Source organism: Protopterus annectens, chromosome 2.part2 (genome assembly GCF_019279795.1).
Source record: "Protopterus annectens isolate FY-2018-M chromosome 2.part2, PAN1.0, whole genome shotgun sequence".
NCBI classification, from domain to species: Eukaryota; Metazoa; Chordata; order Ceratodontiformes; family Protopteridae; genus Protopterus; species Protopterus annectens.
In genome coordinates, this window is record NC_056730.1 from 1,099,822,792 (window position 1) to 1,099,840,953 (window position 18,162).

The following is an 18,162-nucleotide window of genomic DNA, read 5'->3' on the forward strand; positions in this document are numbered from 1 at the left end:
AGGAAAGACCAAGAGAAGGTTAAAAGCTCAGATTTATGAACACTTGAGGGATATTAGACTTAAAAAGGACACCAATGATCTAGCTAGACATTGTAGTGGTTTTTCAGGCCATACTTTTAAATTTGTGATTTTAGAGTCATTATTTGTTAATCCAAGGGGTGGACCATGGCATTTACAGTTAGAAATACATGAAGCATTAGCAATTAAGAACGAATGCCATGCAATGGCCAGGCATTACTGACCATTTGTCCCTTGCATGTTTTTTTTTAAAATGAAGGCATTAGAAAGATAAAAGTATATAAAGAATGTGTGTGTGTGTGTATATATATATATATATATATATATATATATATATATATATATATATATATATATATATATATATATGTGTGTGTGTGTGTGTGTATACATGCTCAGGAAATGGTGTTTTATGTAATGAAATAAATAAAATATTAACTTATGCTATGGTTTAATTATATAGAATAACAGTGCTAGATATAAGATGTAAAAAAGATGTGTATAGAATTATTGCAATATATGCATATGTTATTAAAAAAGAAAGAAAATAAATGTTTAAAAAATCTTAAATTATATAGCAGTGAATATGAAAATAATATTAGTGGGAGATTTTACCTGTGATCTAAGGAAAAGAACGAAAAAAATAAAATGGTGCCAAGAGGGTAAATGAAATAATGAAAAGTGGAAAGTTATATATATATATATATATATATATATATATATATATATATATATATATACACATTGGACTTATATAGCATTGAATATGAAAATAATATTAGTGGGAGATTTTACCTCTGATCTAAGGAAAAGAAGGAAAGAATAGAATGGTGCCAAGAGGGTATATGAAATAAATAAAAGTGGAAAGGATAGAATTGATGGAAAAGGATGAGTATATAAAGCTAGGTAAGGGTATTAAATTATTTAATGAGAAAGATTTAGATGAGGGAGATAGAAAGAAAACTGATCAGTTATGGAAAAGGGAAAGATCATGTAGAAATGAGAATTTTGTATGAAAACTGGACTGATTGGTGGATAAGCTTTAAAGAAAAATATTAAAAATGCATTTAAAATGTCAAGAGAAGGAAAGAAAAGCAAAAATATATGGTATTAAGTCAGATAGTATTTAGTGAGGCATTAAAAAAATAATAAGAACCTTTATGAAAAAGAGAAAAGTATATGACATGAACCAGGAGAAGATAAAAAAAAATGTTATATAAACAAAGGTACTTTCTACAAGAAAAAAAAAGAAGTGGCTCCATATTTTTGTAAAATATTGAGAGAAAATGAGAGGATAATAAGGGAGATAGAAAATAATAAAGGAGAAAGGGTGAATATGCAATAAAAATATTTGAGGTATTAATACAGTGTATACAATACATTTACGAAAAGGGAAATTAGAGAGGCAAATATGGAAAATAAATAAATTAAGTAAGGAAGAGAATGAAATTGTGAAAAAACATAAATGTAGGAGAATTTGATAAAATTTTAAAAGATTTGGATATAGAGAAAGCTACAGGAATATATGGAATTGAGTATTATATACATTATAATATAGAAGAATGGCAAAAAGTATATTTTATGGAAGTATTGAATGAGTGGTTAGAAAAAGGGATAGTTAAAAAAGAAATATGTACAGGGGCTATGAAATTTATATGGAAAAAGGAAAAAAAGAAGATATTAGAAGAGACCAATAGCAATGAACAATATAGATTATAAAATATTTATAAGAATAAATGGGGGAGAATAATGGATAGGTTGCAGGAGCCTATGATTTTTGGAAAAAAGGGAAAGAAAGTCAAGATTTATTATGGATATTAAGAGAGATGGTAGATGATATTATAAATAAAAAGGTGGAAACTAAAATAATGGTAGGAAATGTGAGTATAGCATTTGACAGAATATAGTCCAAGGAATTACGGTGTATATTAAGAGATTATAATGTAAGTCATAAAATAATAAAAGTTATAAAATCAGTATATGAGAATAATAATGTAAGGATTATATTAAATGGATGGCTATGTGAAGAAATACAAATAGAATGTGGGGTAAGACAGGGTTGCCCAGCAAGCAGTATCTTATTTGGATTAGTTATGAATGTGATTATAAATAAAATGAACAGAGAACTGAAAATAGCAAGGTATAGGATAATAGAGGGAGCATACATCCCAATTATTCTTACTTATTCAGATGATATAGTTTTAATTACTAAGAATAAGAAATGGAGGGAACAAAGAATTAGAAAATTAAATAAGTATTTAAATATGCTTTGCTTATGTATTAAGAAATAAAAAAGTAAAGGAATTGGACTTTTGGGTGAATTAGAAGGTATTTACTTTAATGATGAAGAGATAGATATTGTGGGAATAACATTTGGAATAAACATGAAGAAAGAAATACAATGGGAGAGAATTGTACAAAAATTGAAAGAACTATGCATATTTTAGAGATCATATAGTGTGTCATATAAGAAAAAAGTATATTTAATAAATTTTGTTCTTTTGAGTAAGATAGCCTACTTATCAAGCGTATATATGATCCCATCTAAGTATGAAAAAGAGCTGTTGTTGACTGTATTTTTATTTATATGGGGATCAAGGCTAAATCCTGTAAGGAGAAGAATTTTGTACGTCAAGGAAGAAGAAGGAGGATTAGGGTTAATCAGTCCTTTAATTCATGTGGGCGGCCACGGTGGTGCAGCGGTTAGCATTGCCGCCTCACAGCAAGAGGTTCTCCGGTTCAATTCTTGGCTGGGGTGCCTTCTGTGTGGAGTCTGCATGTCCTCCCTGTGGTCGCGTGGGTTTCCTCCGGGTGCTCCGGTTTCCTCCACATCCCAAAGACATTCAGTAGGTGGATTGGACACTCTAAAATTGGCCCTAGGTGTGAGTGTGTGCATGTGTGTGCCTTCTGTGGAAGGTTGGGCGCCGGGCTGGCAACTCGACACCGTAAAACTCCACTACCAATCATGAGCGGACAGGTGATCCGCTGTGGCGATCCCTAACCGGGAAAAGCCGAAAGAAGAAGAAGTCTTGTAATTCATGCAGTGTCTTTGAATCTTTATAAAATGTAAATAGGATTAAAAGAAGAAAATAGGAATTTAGTAAATGGTATAATGAAGCCGAAATATAAAGACATTTGGGAATGCATAAGATCTGGGAAAAGATGAAATAAAGAATAATGTAAATGATGATATTAAAAAATCTGAATAAAATATTACTATGGAAATTTAAAATAGAAAATGTAGTAACCCCCCCCCCCCCCCCAGAAAAGATTGGTACTCAGATATAATGAGTGAATACTATATTTACCTCTGGAGGAATTTAGAAAATGAAAAAAGAAATGCAATTAAAACAAGGCTTATATGGAATAAAAGTATGTATGAATGTAAAAACTTCATGTGGCGATTGACAATAAGTAAACAGCCTGTTAAAGTAGATGTGCCCTACAAAAGGATTCAGGTGAGGATATGCAATTATTATGGGGAAGTTGAGATGGTGGAACATTTTTTTTGGATTGTATAGGAGTGAGAAAATTGTGGGAAAAATTATGTGAAATTAACATATTGGAAGATATTAAAACTGTAAATGATATAAACATGAATATGATAGAATATGGGTGCTATGGTAACAAAAAGAAAAAAGTGAAAGAAATTGATAGTAAACTATTTTATGTTTTATGGGTGGTATGGAATGAAAGACTGAATATCTGAAATTTTGAAGAATATACGTTTTTAGTTTTGGAAAAAGGGTGTGGGAGAAATAATTGAAATATATTATGTTGTAGTATAAGATGGAATCAATTGTAAATAATGTATATAATGTTTATAATGTAAATAGTGTATATAAGTAGTTATAATTAACAATAAAGATCCCCTACTCTTTTCAAATGTGTTGTGGAATTGTTTATATCTACCTGAGGTACCACCAACTCAAGCAGATTGATTTTGATTGATTTTTTAATTTATCTGCATCTTTTAAAAACTGAAACAATGTTATCATCAACACAAACTAATGGAGTACCTAAAATGTTTTTGTGATCTGTGCGACTAACAAAAGCTAATTATTTATCAAATTTTGTGAGCCTTTGCAATTTTTCTTTTCTTTTCTTTTTTCTTTTTTTTGTATACTGTCTGGCCTGCCTTCAACACATCAGGTATTATATGTACTTGCTTTGTGTTTCAGATTTGGTACTTTGTCATTTACATACTTTGATTGTATGTTCTTTTGGCACAACAACAAAACTTTTGCTTGAATTAATTCTCATTAGTATAAAGCAAAACTTTGGCAGAATAAAACATGGCAGCCTGTCATTAGGTTTAGCAGCTACGCTGTTGGCATTTAGCGAAGTCTAGTTACACTTTGAGCATCCTTTCTAGTGATTTCCATGGAAAGTCTAATGAATAAAATGTTGTTTATGGTTAAATTTTGATTTTATGTATAAGTAATTTTTGCCTTGCACAGGGACACCATGTTTCAAGTTTATAGGTTAAGTGCTTTATAGACTCATAAACCTTTTCGGTCTAGTCACTGCAGTACCACTTGTACATCCAACTAATTACTTCCCCTGACCATAACAGATAGGGGACTAGGTCTGGAGTAAATTTTTGGCTACTAATCTGGTCTTCTAAGTTAAGAATAGTGAATTATATATTTTGCTTTAGAGAAAAGGGGAGTGTGTTCTAGAGGTAGGGGAATTTTTGGGTGAAAATGCTGTCTCTGCAGCAAGTCTTATTTATGTTGCAATATAGCTTTAGATCCATTGACCTTGCTATTGGTATTACTACCAGTGTTACAGATCTGCATAGATCACACAGGATTGTGCCATTTACAGTTTTGTAGGGCAGGCCTAGATCACCATGTAGGAGTCTATAGGAGTCAGAAAATAGATTCAGAGCTTTTAGATGTTCAGGATGCAGACCTCATGGCTAAGATTACTTTTCTGAGGTACTGCTGTTTTTTTTTATATTAGGTTAGATATTTTGACAGGTATATACTGAAGGACAGGAATACTGTATTGTAATATGGCCTGATGAGGGATTAGTAGAAATAGAGTAATAACCTCTGTGGACTGAAAGAGGATGCCCTTAGTTATATGTTGGGCAAGGTAGTGGTCTTTCCTAATGACAGTGGATACATTATGGTCAAGGAAGCATTTATAATGTCTGACAGTGACTAAATCTCTAATGACAGTGTCTACTCTAAGTTTTGTTTCTGTTGTAGGTGTACAAGAGTTTCAGTTTCTTAAACTGTGCTATGCTATATACTTTGGCACTTAGCTTCAGATCATAATCCTGACACCATGACATGAGTTTGTCTGAGTTGAGCCTTTAGGATTATCAAAATGTCTTCAAGGGAATTTATGATGGCTCTAAGCTTGCCCTCACCTGTAAATGTGGTCATCCAGAGGCCTTTAATACAATAAGTAGGTATTAACAGAAGTGGTGCAGAGCTGAAGTAACTACAGAGGGATTAACTTGATCAGTCACAGCATGAAGCTATGGGAAGGAGTAGTGGATGCTAGGTTAAGAAGGGACGTGATGATTAGTGATCAGCAGTATGGTTTCATGCCGGGAAAGAGCACTACAGATGTGATGTTTGCTCTGAGAGTCTTGCTGGAGAAATACAGAGAAGGTCAGAAGGAGTTGCATTGTGTTTTTGTAGACTGCTTTGTAGAAAGCATATGACAGGGTGCCTAGAGAGGAGTTGTGGTATTGTATGAGGAAGTCAGGAGTGTCAGAGTTGTATGTAAGAGTGGTACAGGATATGTACAAGGGTAGTGTGACAGCGGTGAGGTCTGCGGTGGGAGTAACGGATGTGTTTAAGGTGGAGGTGGGATAACAAGGATCAGCTCTGAGCCCTTTCTTATTTGCAATGGTGATGGACAGGTTGGCAGACGAGATCAGACAGGAGTCCCTGTGGACTATGGTGTTTGACATTGTGATCTGTAGTGAGAGTAGGGAACAGGTGGAGGAGACCCTGGAGAGATGGAGATATGCTCTAGAGAGAAGAGGAATGAAGGTCAGCAGGACTAAGACAGAATATATGTGTGTGAATGAGAGGGAGGATAGAGGAATGGTGAGGATGCAAGGAGTAGAGGTGGCAAAGGTGGATGAGTTTAAATACTTGGGATCAATAGTTCAGAGTAATGGTGAGTGTGCAAGTGAGGGGAAGAAGAGAGTACAGGCAGGATGGAGTGGTTGGAGAAGAGTGTCAGGAGTGATTTGTGACAGACGAGTACCAGTAAGAGTGAAAGGGAAGGTCTACAAGAGGGTAGTGAGACCAGCTATGTTAAATGGGTTGGAGACAGTGGCATTGACAAAAAGGCAGGAATTAGAGCTGGATGTGGCAGAGTTAAATATGTTAAGATTTGCACTGAGTGTGACAAGGATGGACAGGATTAGGAATAAGTATATTAGAGGGTCAGCCCAGGTTGGAAGGTTTGGAGACAAAGCCAGAGAGGCAAGATTACATTGGTTTGGACATGTGCTGAGGAGGGATGCTGAGTATATTGGGAAAAAGATGCTAAGGATGAAGCTATCAGGTAACAGGAAAAGAGGAAGGCCTAAGATAAGGTTTATGGATGTGGTAAGAGGGGACATGCATGTGGTTGGTGTGACAGAGCAAGATGCAGAGTACAGGAAGAAATGGAAACAGATGATCTGCTGTGGCGTCCCCTAACGGGAGCAGCCGAAAGAAGATGATGATGAAATAGAAGTGACCTCATAAAAGAGTTGTGGGGTACACCATAACAAGTCTCTTTGAGAATAGTATGTCACCAAATGTAATAGAGTGGTGTCTGTTGGTGAGCTAGTTGGCAATCCAGTGGGTTACTTAGGGATTTGTACATATTTTGATCAATGTAGAGAAGCAAAAAATAAGTGGTAATGGTTAGCTGTGCTTCCAAAAAAACAATCAAATATCATATAAAAAAAACAAAGGAAGCAACAGGCCATGGCTGTAGAAAAATAAAAGCAATTTATTCCACATATCAATTGAGTTGTTCTGAAATGGTATAAAATGGGGGCTTTGTTCTGTTTTATTGTCTGATGAAGTAGCTTAGTTCACGAAAGTGCTCACATTTGTTTTGTGTGGAATAAATTGCTTTTATTTTTCTACAGCCGTGGCCTGTTGCTTCCTTTGTTTTTTTTATATGACATATTTTGATCAGTTTGATACCAGAGTAGGATGTAGTGTTTTAGCTACATTGAGGTAAGCCATGTGCACTAAACTGTCCTGATCAAGTGCTTCTGTGACTCTTTCAAGGAAGTCATCTAGGTTTAATAGATGTGTTTAATAGACATGAGCTACAAAGCAAAACTGATTAGGTCTTAGGGATTGTAAATTCTGTCTGTTCCTGTTTATGAGATCCATGGTGGTATGTACTATCACCTTGCGGATGACATTGTTGATGTTAAAAAGTCTGTTGCTGCCAAGGTCTGTTGTGAGGCCTCTACAGTGGACGTGATCTGCTGCAGTTTTTTCCCAGGGTGGTGTTTTTTACCAGATGGAGAGGCTGTGCTTGTTGAATAGTTTAAGCAGGAGGCTTGATCGCAGGTATTTCATACTGAGCAGGAAATAGCTCTGCATTCTATATCGATCCATAGTGATGGTGCTTTTGGTTTTGAAGAGCACTTTTAATATCTGTTCAGTGAAGAATATTGGGGGGAATTATGGACTGGATAGTCTGTACTGTACAGTTTGGAGACAACAGAGGGAAACACTGTAACTGATTGTTTTTTTTTTATGGATACAAGGTTTGAGTCAGTGATGTCATTAGCGATAAGCTTGTTGTAATGCTGAGTATTATTTTTGAGGTTCTTTGCATAAAGATGTTTTGTGCTTATTCTTTGCTGATGTAACACTTTTTAGTTCATAACTAACATTGTAGTATCAGATTTTGCTCCTTAGTTCTTGGTTAACTCTTGTGAAGTTGATTATAGCACAAAAACTTGTTGATTTATTCTTTAGAGCTAAGAGATTTATCCTTTTATTGTAAAGTTTGTTTATAGTGGAGTTCCATCAAAGTGGTTTGTTTCTTATAGGCTCATAGGTGTTTATTAGGCTAATGACCACAAGGGCCTTAGGTTTAGCCATGCATCCCAAATCTCTGACAAGTTGTGGTACACTTGATAAGTGTAAGCAGTGGCTTGGGAGTTTAAATATTTACAAGCAGGGTCCTGGGAGATGTACCATTTACAGGCTGCTTGTGTCTATTAGAGGCATAAGTGCCAAACCAGTGATGAATTACCTGTTCCCCATTGAATTGTCCAACTTGCACTTGGATTGGGTTAGGGAGGAACTGTGCTTCACAGAGATGGGGAGTCTGTTCCAGAAAAGGGTTAGTCTCTGGAATACATACCTATCTCTCCAGCAGGTCTTGTTTATATCACAGGCAAGATTTAAGTAATAAGAACAGGTAATTCCGGTGATATTTGTTTGGCAAATATGCAAGAGGTCCAGCAGAGTGGGGTCTGAAATGCCTTCTATGCCAGGCAGAGATCTCCCCTCAAAAGCCTGTAGCAGACAGACTACATGGATAGGGCCTTGAGGTGGTCTGCATAGGACATATTACTTACACCCTGTATTCTTTTAGTGAGGAACCTCTGTGGGCATTCCAGTTGTTGGATATGCCTGGTTAGGTACATAACAAAGGGTGCATTGTACTCAATGATAGGTTTGATGAATGCCGAATACAGTGGAACAATGACTTACTTGGACTTAGATGCCATACCTTTGTTTATACGTTGCACAACATAGAATGATTTCCTCATTACTGTAAACATGTGATGGTCAAAAGCTAGATTACTGTCAATGTTTGTCCCCAAGTCCCTGATTACTGGGTCGACTCTTAGGGGTGTGTTGTCAATGTGATAGTTACCAGGGGTGGATGACTTCCTGAAGGATATTATTATGCATATCTTGGCGTTTAGTTTTAGTCCATGGCTCTGGCACCAGTTCTTTGTCTGTGTCAGCCTTTCCTGGAGAACATTTGTATTGATGAGTGATTCAGTGACAGCTCCTAATTTGCAATCATCTGATGTTGGTCGTGACTTCAGAGAAGTAAATGCCAAAAAGGAGAAGTTCTAGGACCAATCCCTGAGGGACTCTGCTTATGACTGGCCTCTTTGTAGAGATGGACTTCCCAATTCTAATTTCCTGGGTTCTGTCTGTGAGCCTACTGGCTATCCACAGGGTGACATAAAAGTTTGTAACTAGCCTCTTAAGTTTGTCAACAATGCCCAAGTGGGGGATTGTGCCAAATGCCTTCGCCAGGTCAAAGAAGGCAGTGTGTGAACCTTTTTGCCCTCATCCATTGCTTTGGTGACCTTCTCAAAGAAGTCCACCAGGTTAAGTAAGGATGACCTGCCCATTATGAAACCAAACTGGGTGTCTAGACATTCCCTGTGTCATTATTGATAATTTCCATGATAATTCTTTCCATGGATTTGCATATGAGACTAGTGAAACTTATGGGTCTGTCATTTCCAGGGTCTGAAGATGGCCCATCTTTGTGCAGAGGGATGACTGTTACTGTTCTCCATGAAGCCTGTTTGGAGGCTACAGTTAAATAATTCCAGAGGGCCTAATATATCATGTTTCATGCTATTTAGAAGGCATCCTGGGATATTGTCTGTACATTGATGCAGTGTTCTTGGCCTTAGAGAGAGCATTAAGGACCTGTTTGCTAGTGATAGCAGTTAGAGTTATAGTTGAAGGTATTTCCTGAGGGGAAGGTTCATGGAGAGAGAGGGCTAAAGTTGGACCTGAATTTGCTGGCCAGTAGGTTTTCTATATCTTTTGGCTCAGTATAGGTGGCTCCATTTACAGTGAGCTCTGGACACAATTGTGTATTGCCTTTAAGGTTGTCCTTGGCCAGGCTGGTCAAATTTACCTCAAATTTAGCTTTGGTAGACTTTATTTGTCCTCTGAGATGTTTGTTTAGTTTGATGAGAGTGCTTTTATTCTGCTGGGTGCTTCAATCCTAATTTTTGCCATGATTTTCTTCCTTCTGTTATACAGCCTATTGATGTTGTGATTCCACCAGGGTGGCTTGTTTTTTGAGTTAGTTCTGTACTTCTTCCTGGTGGGTACAGCTGCTTCTATGCGGTTATTAACATGCTTGTATTGGGTTTCTATTAACAGTTCTGTGGAGGCAGCAGTGTTCTCAGGTTTTATGGGTGCTTGAAATGTTGCCAGGTTATCACTTAATAGTGGGAAGTTAGCCTTAGAGTAGTTCCTGAATATTCCAGGGTCAGCTGGGGTTCCGGGCTTTATTTTTACTTTAAAGATACATTTTGTGGTCTGACCTTGCCAGAGAAGACATTACACTAGGGAATGTGCAACACTCTCCCATATTAATGAGGACCTGATCCAATATGGTTGCACCCCTTGTTGGTGTATTGACAATCTGGTCCAGGGAGTTTTTGTTTATAAAATCCAGGAATTACTGTGCTTGTCATTTGTGGTCATATAAGATTCCCAGTTAATAGTGGGGTAATTAAAGTCACCCATGAATATATCTTTGGTTCACAGGTTCATAGGTATTTACTAGGCTAATGACCACAGGGCCTTTATAAGCCTAGCCATGCATCCCAAATCTCTGACAAGTTCTGATAACCTTGGTAAGTGTAAGCATGGGCCTGGAAGATGAACCGCTTACAGATTACCTGTGTCCATTAGAGACATAGGTGCTAAACCAGGGTTGAATTTCCGGTCTCCCATCCAGTTGTCCAAGTTGCACTTGAATTGGGTTAGGGAGGAACTCTGCTTCACATGGATGGTCATGGTGATGGTCAAAGGCTAGATTACTATGTCTGTCCCTGAGTCCCTGACTATTGGGTCAGCTCTAAGGGGTGTGTTGTCAATATGATAGTTAACAGGGATGGATGACTTCCCAAAGGGTACTATTATGCATTTCTTGGCATTTAGCTTTAGTCTATGGATCTGACGCCAGTTGTTTGTCTGTGTCAGCCCCTGCTGGAGAACACTTGTGTCAGTGTGAGATTCAATGACAGCTCCTAATTTGCAATCATCTGCAAATTAGTCAGCCACTGACATTGGCCTTGACTTCTGAGAAGTAAATGGCAAAAAGGAGAGGTCCAAGCCTGATCCCTGAGGGACTCCACTTGTAACTGGCTTCTTTGTAGAGGTGGACTCTCCAATTCTAACTTCCTGGGTCCTGTCTGTGAGCCATTTGGCTATCCACCAGGTGACATATGGGTTTGTACCTAACCTCTTGACTTTGTCAACAATGCCTGAGTGGGATATTGTGTCAAATGCCTTGGCCAAGTCAAGGTAGCAGTGTGAACAATTTTGTCCTCATCCATTGCTTTGGTGACCATCTCAAAGAAGTACACCAGGTTGAGTAGGCGTGATACTGGCTAAGGTTCTTGCCGCCCCTATAGTGCCTTTTTTAGGCAAGGTTCAAATGACAAATTCAGCACCGTAACAGGAACAAGCAAGCAAAAACTGGGGGTAATGCTACTCAATGCCAGAAGTCTAAATCTCAAAATGCACTCACTCGAGGCACTCTTTAAAATGGAGAACATCGATATCTGTGCAGTGACTGAGACCTGGTTCAAGGCTCCAGAGAGCACCCCTGCACTACTAGGCTATAACTCACACCACACTTTTCAGCCATGTAACCTGGACCGGAACACCAAAGGCGGAGGTGTATACATATTCATTAAGGATATCCACACCTCCAGGCTAGTTGCTCAGCATAATGCAGTCAAGGTTATCCAAGTGCAACTAACTCTGGGCAAAACTGCAATCCAAATTGTAGCTTGCTACAGATCACCCACCATGCCTCAGGATTCCCACTCCTCTTTTCTTGATATACTGGAAAATATTAGGGTTCAACCAAACACCCTAATAATGGGCGATTTCAACTACCCCACCATTAACTGGGAAAACTACTCATGTACCAACTCCTTCGCTCAACGTTTTCTGGAATTCATAAACTCCAATGCCCTGGATCAACTTATCCACACCCCCACCAGGGGCAACAATATCCTAGATCTAGTCATTACCAATATAAGTGACCGGTGTTCCACACCAGAAGTCAATGCCTCATTGGTCCGATCCGACCATAAGCTAATTACCCTAGATATCCACATCCTGCCTCCACCCCCCATTAAGGAAATCCTTCTACGTGGCACACCTCATCACAAAAGGTTTCTCATCCAGAAAAAAAGAGGTCATTGTTCCCCTCTACTCATCACTCATTAGACCCATTATAGAATACAATGCCCCTTTTGGTATGTACCTCACAAGACATCTCCAACAACTGGAAAGGCTGCAGAAATACCTCACAAAGAGGATTATCAGCCTGAAACAGATGCCCTACGCTGACCATCTCAAAAAACTCCAGCTTTACTCCGTCGCATATCGCCTACTCAGAGGTGATCTCTGCCTAACATACAAAGCTATGTCAAACCCAGAACTGTTGGACATGCTCCACTTAAAGAAATCCCAATCCCTCCGAGCTACACACTCTAGGGACTGAAACCTTGTCACCACAATAAGCAGGACATGCTGGAGGGATAGATTCCTGTCCCAGAGACTTCCCATACTCTGGAATAAACTACCTATCTATATCAAACAAAGCTCCTCATTAACACTCTTCAAGAAAAATCTTGATGATTGGATGGGAAATAGAAAATTCACCCCGGGGATCACCTCTGTGGCTTTGCTCGAAAGTGGCACAGGAAAATAATTTTCTTGGGTGGCAAAAGCCAGGGTACCTTTTTGACTGGGCTTGTATAGGCCTCAGGGCCGATAGCCTAGTACCTACCTATGAACCTATGATCTGCCCTTGACAAAACCAAACTGGGTTGGGTCCAGTGTCTGGAGGTTACTATATCCCTACTGATCTTCTCCATGATAATTCTTTCCATGGCTTTGCATATAAGACTAGTGAGACTAGATGGGTTGGATGGTGAGTGTTTCCAATACGTTTAACTACATGATATGGGTTTCCTGGGTCATGGCTTTCTAAACTTGGTATTGTATTTATGGTAAAGAGGAACATAAGCCTCTATGTAACAGCTGAATGGAGAATATAAACTTTGGGCACATTAAGGGTATTTGCTATATGGTCATTAAAGGGTGGATGGTTATCAAACCATCTTAAGTCATCACTGAGTAGAAGGAAATAGGCCTTGAAGAAGTCTGTAAAGATGGTAAAGTTTGACGCTGCCCTGTATTTACTGAAACTGCATGGTGAATAACACAGCACAATGATCTAATCTGACCAGTGAGAGTCTGAGAGTAAGTGAGAGCAGACGGTGTGTGCTGATCAGTACAAGATCAAATATGTTAGTGCTTCTTATGAGGAAAGCTACTATCTGATCAAGGCAGTTTGCATCCCTAAAGTCAAGGAAGTATAAGGCATATATGTAAGTAAAGGGGTAGGTGTGCAGATTTTTTAAAGGGTAAAATTAACTAAAAATATAGTGTTTCATAGGTTGGTACTAGGCTATCGGCCCTACGGCCTATACAAGACTAGCCATAACAATTCCCTGGATATTTCTTCCCACAATACTTACTTCTCTGGACCCCTGTCTAGCAGGGTGACTGACATGATCCCCGAGGTGAATTTCCTATCTCCCATCCAATCATCAAGGTTCCTTTTGAAGAGGGCCAAGGAGGCGCTCTGCTTGACATGTATGGGCAGTCTATTTCAGAGTATGGGGAGTCTCTGGGTTAGGAACCCTCCAGCATGTTTTGTTCATTGTGATGCCAAGGTTTAGATCCCTGGAGTGTGTGGCTCTGAGGGCTTGGGATTTCTTTAAGTGGAGCATGTCCAACAGCTCAGGGACTGACATGGCCTTGTATGTTAAGCAGAGATTGCCCCTGAGTAGACGATATGCCACAGAGTATAGCTGGAGTTTTTTTAGACGGTCAGCATATGGCATCTGCTTTAGGCCTGTGATTCTTTTAGTGAGGTATTTCTATGGCCTTTCCAGCTGTTGCAGATGTCTTGTGAGGTACATATCAAATGGGGCATTATACTCTATAATGGGTCGAATGAGGGATGAGTACAGTGGGACAATGACCTCCTTTTTTCTGGATGAAAAGCCCTTAGTGATGAGGTATGCCACATAGAAGGATTTCCTGACTGTTGTGGCGATGTGGTTATCGAAAGCGAGACCACTGTCCACCTGTGTCCCTAAGTCTATCATCACACTTTCAGTGTTTAGTGTACTGCCACCTATGTGGTAATTCATGGGTACATGTTTTTTTCCAAAGGGGATAACTATACATTTCTTGCCATTAAGCTTGAGCCCATGGCTCTGGCACCAGGCATTTGTTTCTGTAAGGCCCTTTTATAGAATATCCACATCATTTGGGGATTCAGTAATGGCTCCCAGTTTGCAGTCATCTGCGAACTTTGTTAGCCAAAGTCCCTTAGTGTTGAACTGTACTTCAGAGAAGTAGATGCCAAACAAGAGTGGTCCCAAGACTGAACCCTGAGGTACTCCACTTGTCACTTGTCTGGAGCTGGATTTGGAGTTGGCTACTTTTACAGTCTGGGTTCTGTCAGTAAGCCAGTTGGCAACCCATCGAGTGACATAGGGATTTATGCCCAGCTTAGTAAGTTTATCTATGATTCCAGAGTGGGGGATGGTGTCGAAGGCCTTGGCGAGGTCCAGATAGGCTGTGTGGACCGCCTTACCCTCATCCACAGCTCTGGAGACTGATTCGAAGAAGTCAATCAGGTTTAGGAGACAAGATCGGCCCTTCACAGACCCAAACTGGGTGGGATCCAGTGTTTGAAGGTTGCCAGTGTCTTTGTTTATAAGTTCCATGAAAGTACATTCTATGCCTTTGCAGATCAGGTTCGTCAGACTGATGGGACGGTAGTTCCCGGGATCCAATGTAGATTCCCCCTTGTGGGGTGGGATAACTGTAGCTGTGCGCCACTCAGTGGGCACGAAGCCTGAGGCGAGGCATTGATTAAACATGACACTTAGGTGAGGTGCCAGTTCATTTTGTAGTTCATGTAGTACACAGCCTGGGATGTCATGTGGTCCCTTGGATGTTGTATTCTTAGCTTTAGAGAGTGCAGTTTCTACCTGTGTGGCTGTCATTACCAGAATTTGGCAATCTTTTGGTATTGAGATGGGCCCTTTAGGGGGTGAAGTTGGCACTAAATCGATCTGCCAGGATATTGGCAATATCCTTGGGATCAGTATATTTAATGCCATTCTGTTGAAGCTGAGAGCAGATCTGAGCATTGCCATTTAGATTCTTGGCATAACTATAGAATGCCTTGTGGTTGTCTTTGGAATCTTTGGCAATTTTATTTTCGTAACTAGCTTTTGAGGATTTTATGAGGGATCTCAGCTTCTTACTGAGGCTGGTGAGGGAGGTTTTTGCATCCTGGGATTATCCTCTTTTCTGCAACAATTTCTTCCTTCTGTTGTATAGCTTGTTTATAGCAGGGGACCACCAGATTGGCTTCCATTATTTTGGAGGAGAGCATCTTGGTTCTATTTGGGATGGCACGATTCATGCACGAGTGGATGTGCTCGTACAGTGCCTTATTGTAGGATTCTGCAGTCGAACTTTCAGATCTCGTCTGCGTGGGTGTCATGAAGTTTGTCACTTCTGACTTCAGTAGCATGAAGTTGGCTTTGGAGACGTTTTTTAAGGAGGTTTCCTTACTGGGGGGTGGGATGTAGATGTTAAGGGTGATTTGCTTATGGTCAGACCTGACCAATGAGGGGGTGACCACTGATGTGGAGCATCTATCTCCCATGTTGGCAATGACCAGGTCTAGGATATTGGAGCCCCTGGTGGGACAATGGATTAGTTGATCCTGGGCGTTAGAATTTATGAATTCCAAGACCCGTTGGGAAAGGAGTTGGTACCCGAGTATTTTTCCCAGTTAATGGCAGGGTAGTTGAAATCACCCAGTATTAGGGTGTTTGGTTGTATCTTAATATTTTCCAGTATGTTTAGAAAGATGTAGTGAGAATCTTGGGACATGGTGGGGGATCTGTAGCAGGCTACAGTTTGGATTGCAGTCTTACCTAGTGTTAATTGCACCTGGAGAATTTCAGATGCATTGTGTTGGGCAACTAGCCTGGAGGTGTGAATATCCTTGGTGAATATGGACACTCCACCACCTTTAGTGTTTCGGTCTTGGTTTTGTGGCCGAAAAGTGTGGTAAGTGTTGTAGCCCGGTATTGCAGGGGTGCTTTCTGGAGCCTTGAACCAAGTCTTAGTTACTGCACAGATATTGATGTTCTCCATTTTTAGGAGTGCCTCGAGAGAGTGCATTTTGAGGTTTAGACTTCTAGCATTGAGTAGCATTACCTTCAGATTTTGCATGCTTGTATCTATTATGGTGGTGGTTTTGTCCTTTGAACCTTGCCTAAAAAAGGCACTATAGGGGTGGCAAGGGCTTTAGCCAGTAACCTGAATCCCAGGGTTGACAGGTGCAGACCATCTCTGGCAAAGCATCGTGGTTTGTTGATCATGTCTTCCCAGACAGACAGATACTGGATCCTCTTTGAATGATACCAGAAGCTTAGCCAGTTGTTGAAGTCAATCATTTTGTCCTTATACTGTGTTATCATTCTGGGCGAAGGCAAGATGCTACTCAGGGCTAGGGCATACCTGCCTGGGCCACATAATCCGAGAGCTCTTCCATGTCTCTTTTCATGTAGTCCAGGGAGGTATGTTCCAAGTCATTCACTCCAGCATGGACAATGACAGAGTCATATTTGTACTTGTTGTGGAGTGACTTGAGTGCATGAGTTATGTGGCAGATCCTGGCACCTGACAGGCAGCTGACTGTAATTTTCTCTTTGTTCAGCCTGGTGAGTGGGACATCAGTGTGCCTGACTATAGAGTCACCTATGACTAAAATGTTGGATACGTTGTCTTGCCTTAGGGGCTGTTGTTGGGTGGCACACTGGTGTTGTGCGCTATGTATCACTTTAGTTGTGACTGGTGCTTGTTTGCGTTTCACCTTCGGAGGTCCTTGTTGCTTGGGCAGGTTAATGTTAATGGCCTCCGCATATGTGGGTTTAGTGTTGCTATGTGTGGGTGCTGATGGTGTGGGTTTTGAAGGGCTATGAGTTGCTTGAGGTGTAGTGCAGGTGTTAACCTTCTCCTCTTGACTGTTTAGCACAATCTTGGCCGGAGAGAGCTTTGCTTCCAGTTTGGCTATGTAAGTGCATCTCTCGCAGGTTGTAGTGTTGGGTGGTAGGAGGAGAAGGTTGTCTGTGTACATGAGGCAGTTGCCGCATTGCTCCAGTATGCCCAGATTCACCAGGTGGACAGGAGAAATCACTGGAAGCTGACCCTTGGACATGCCTGTTTAGGTGCATTTTTGTAAAGTATACGAGCTGTTTTCCGTTACCTTTGCAAGGTACTTTGCAATTATAGGTTGTTTAGTGCCTACGATTAATTTCTCATTATTGACAAGGAGAGTTGAGTGCTTGTATCAGTTTCAGGCTTCCTAGTGCTTTCCAGCAGGTTCTAGAGCAAGTGCTAGTCACAGAGGTTCAGATTTTAGTGCTACTACTGAGAAACCAGCTAGTTCTAAGGGAAAATTTGAAGAGCAGACTTTCTGGCACCTGGAATAGTTTAACTGTAGCCTCGTGGTGCTGCATGATGCGAAAAAAGTGCAAACACATGCGTTTTTAAGCCAGAAAGTTGAAAGGGATAGAAATAAGACCAAAAAGGCTAATAAAATTACAATTTCAGAGCTGGAAACCACTCCTCTATTGTTAGATAGGCAGTACAATGCTCACCACTCCCACTGGTAAGCAGTAGGACTTCCCTCTACCACAGCAAGGTCTGGATAGCTCTGAACACAGAAAATAAAGACCTGAGACAAGCAAAGCCTGGGATCTGGACTGACTAGGAAAGGTGGGAAATGAGCAAACAAGATTATAATTTTTTTTTGTTAAAACAGGCTAAACAATGCAATAATACAGTAAATAAACACAGAAAATGCTAACACACTTGAGTGTGTAGTCCTAAACAGTAAATGCAATTAAGACTCTACAAAATTAGCAATTTAAAACTTTTTAAATGAAGCAAGGCAAGTGCACAACTGAAAAACGATTTAAGAGGCAGTAATACAGCAGAATAAGTAGCTAGTCTACATATACAGAGAAGTCTA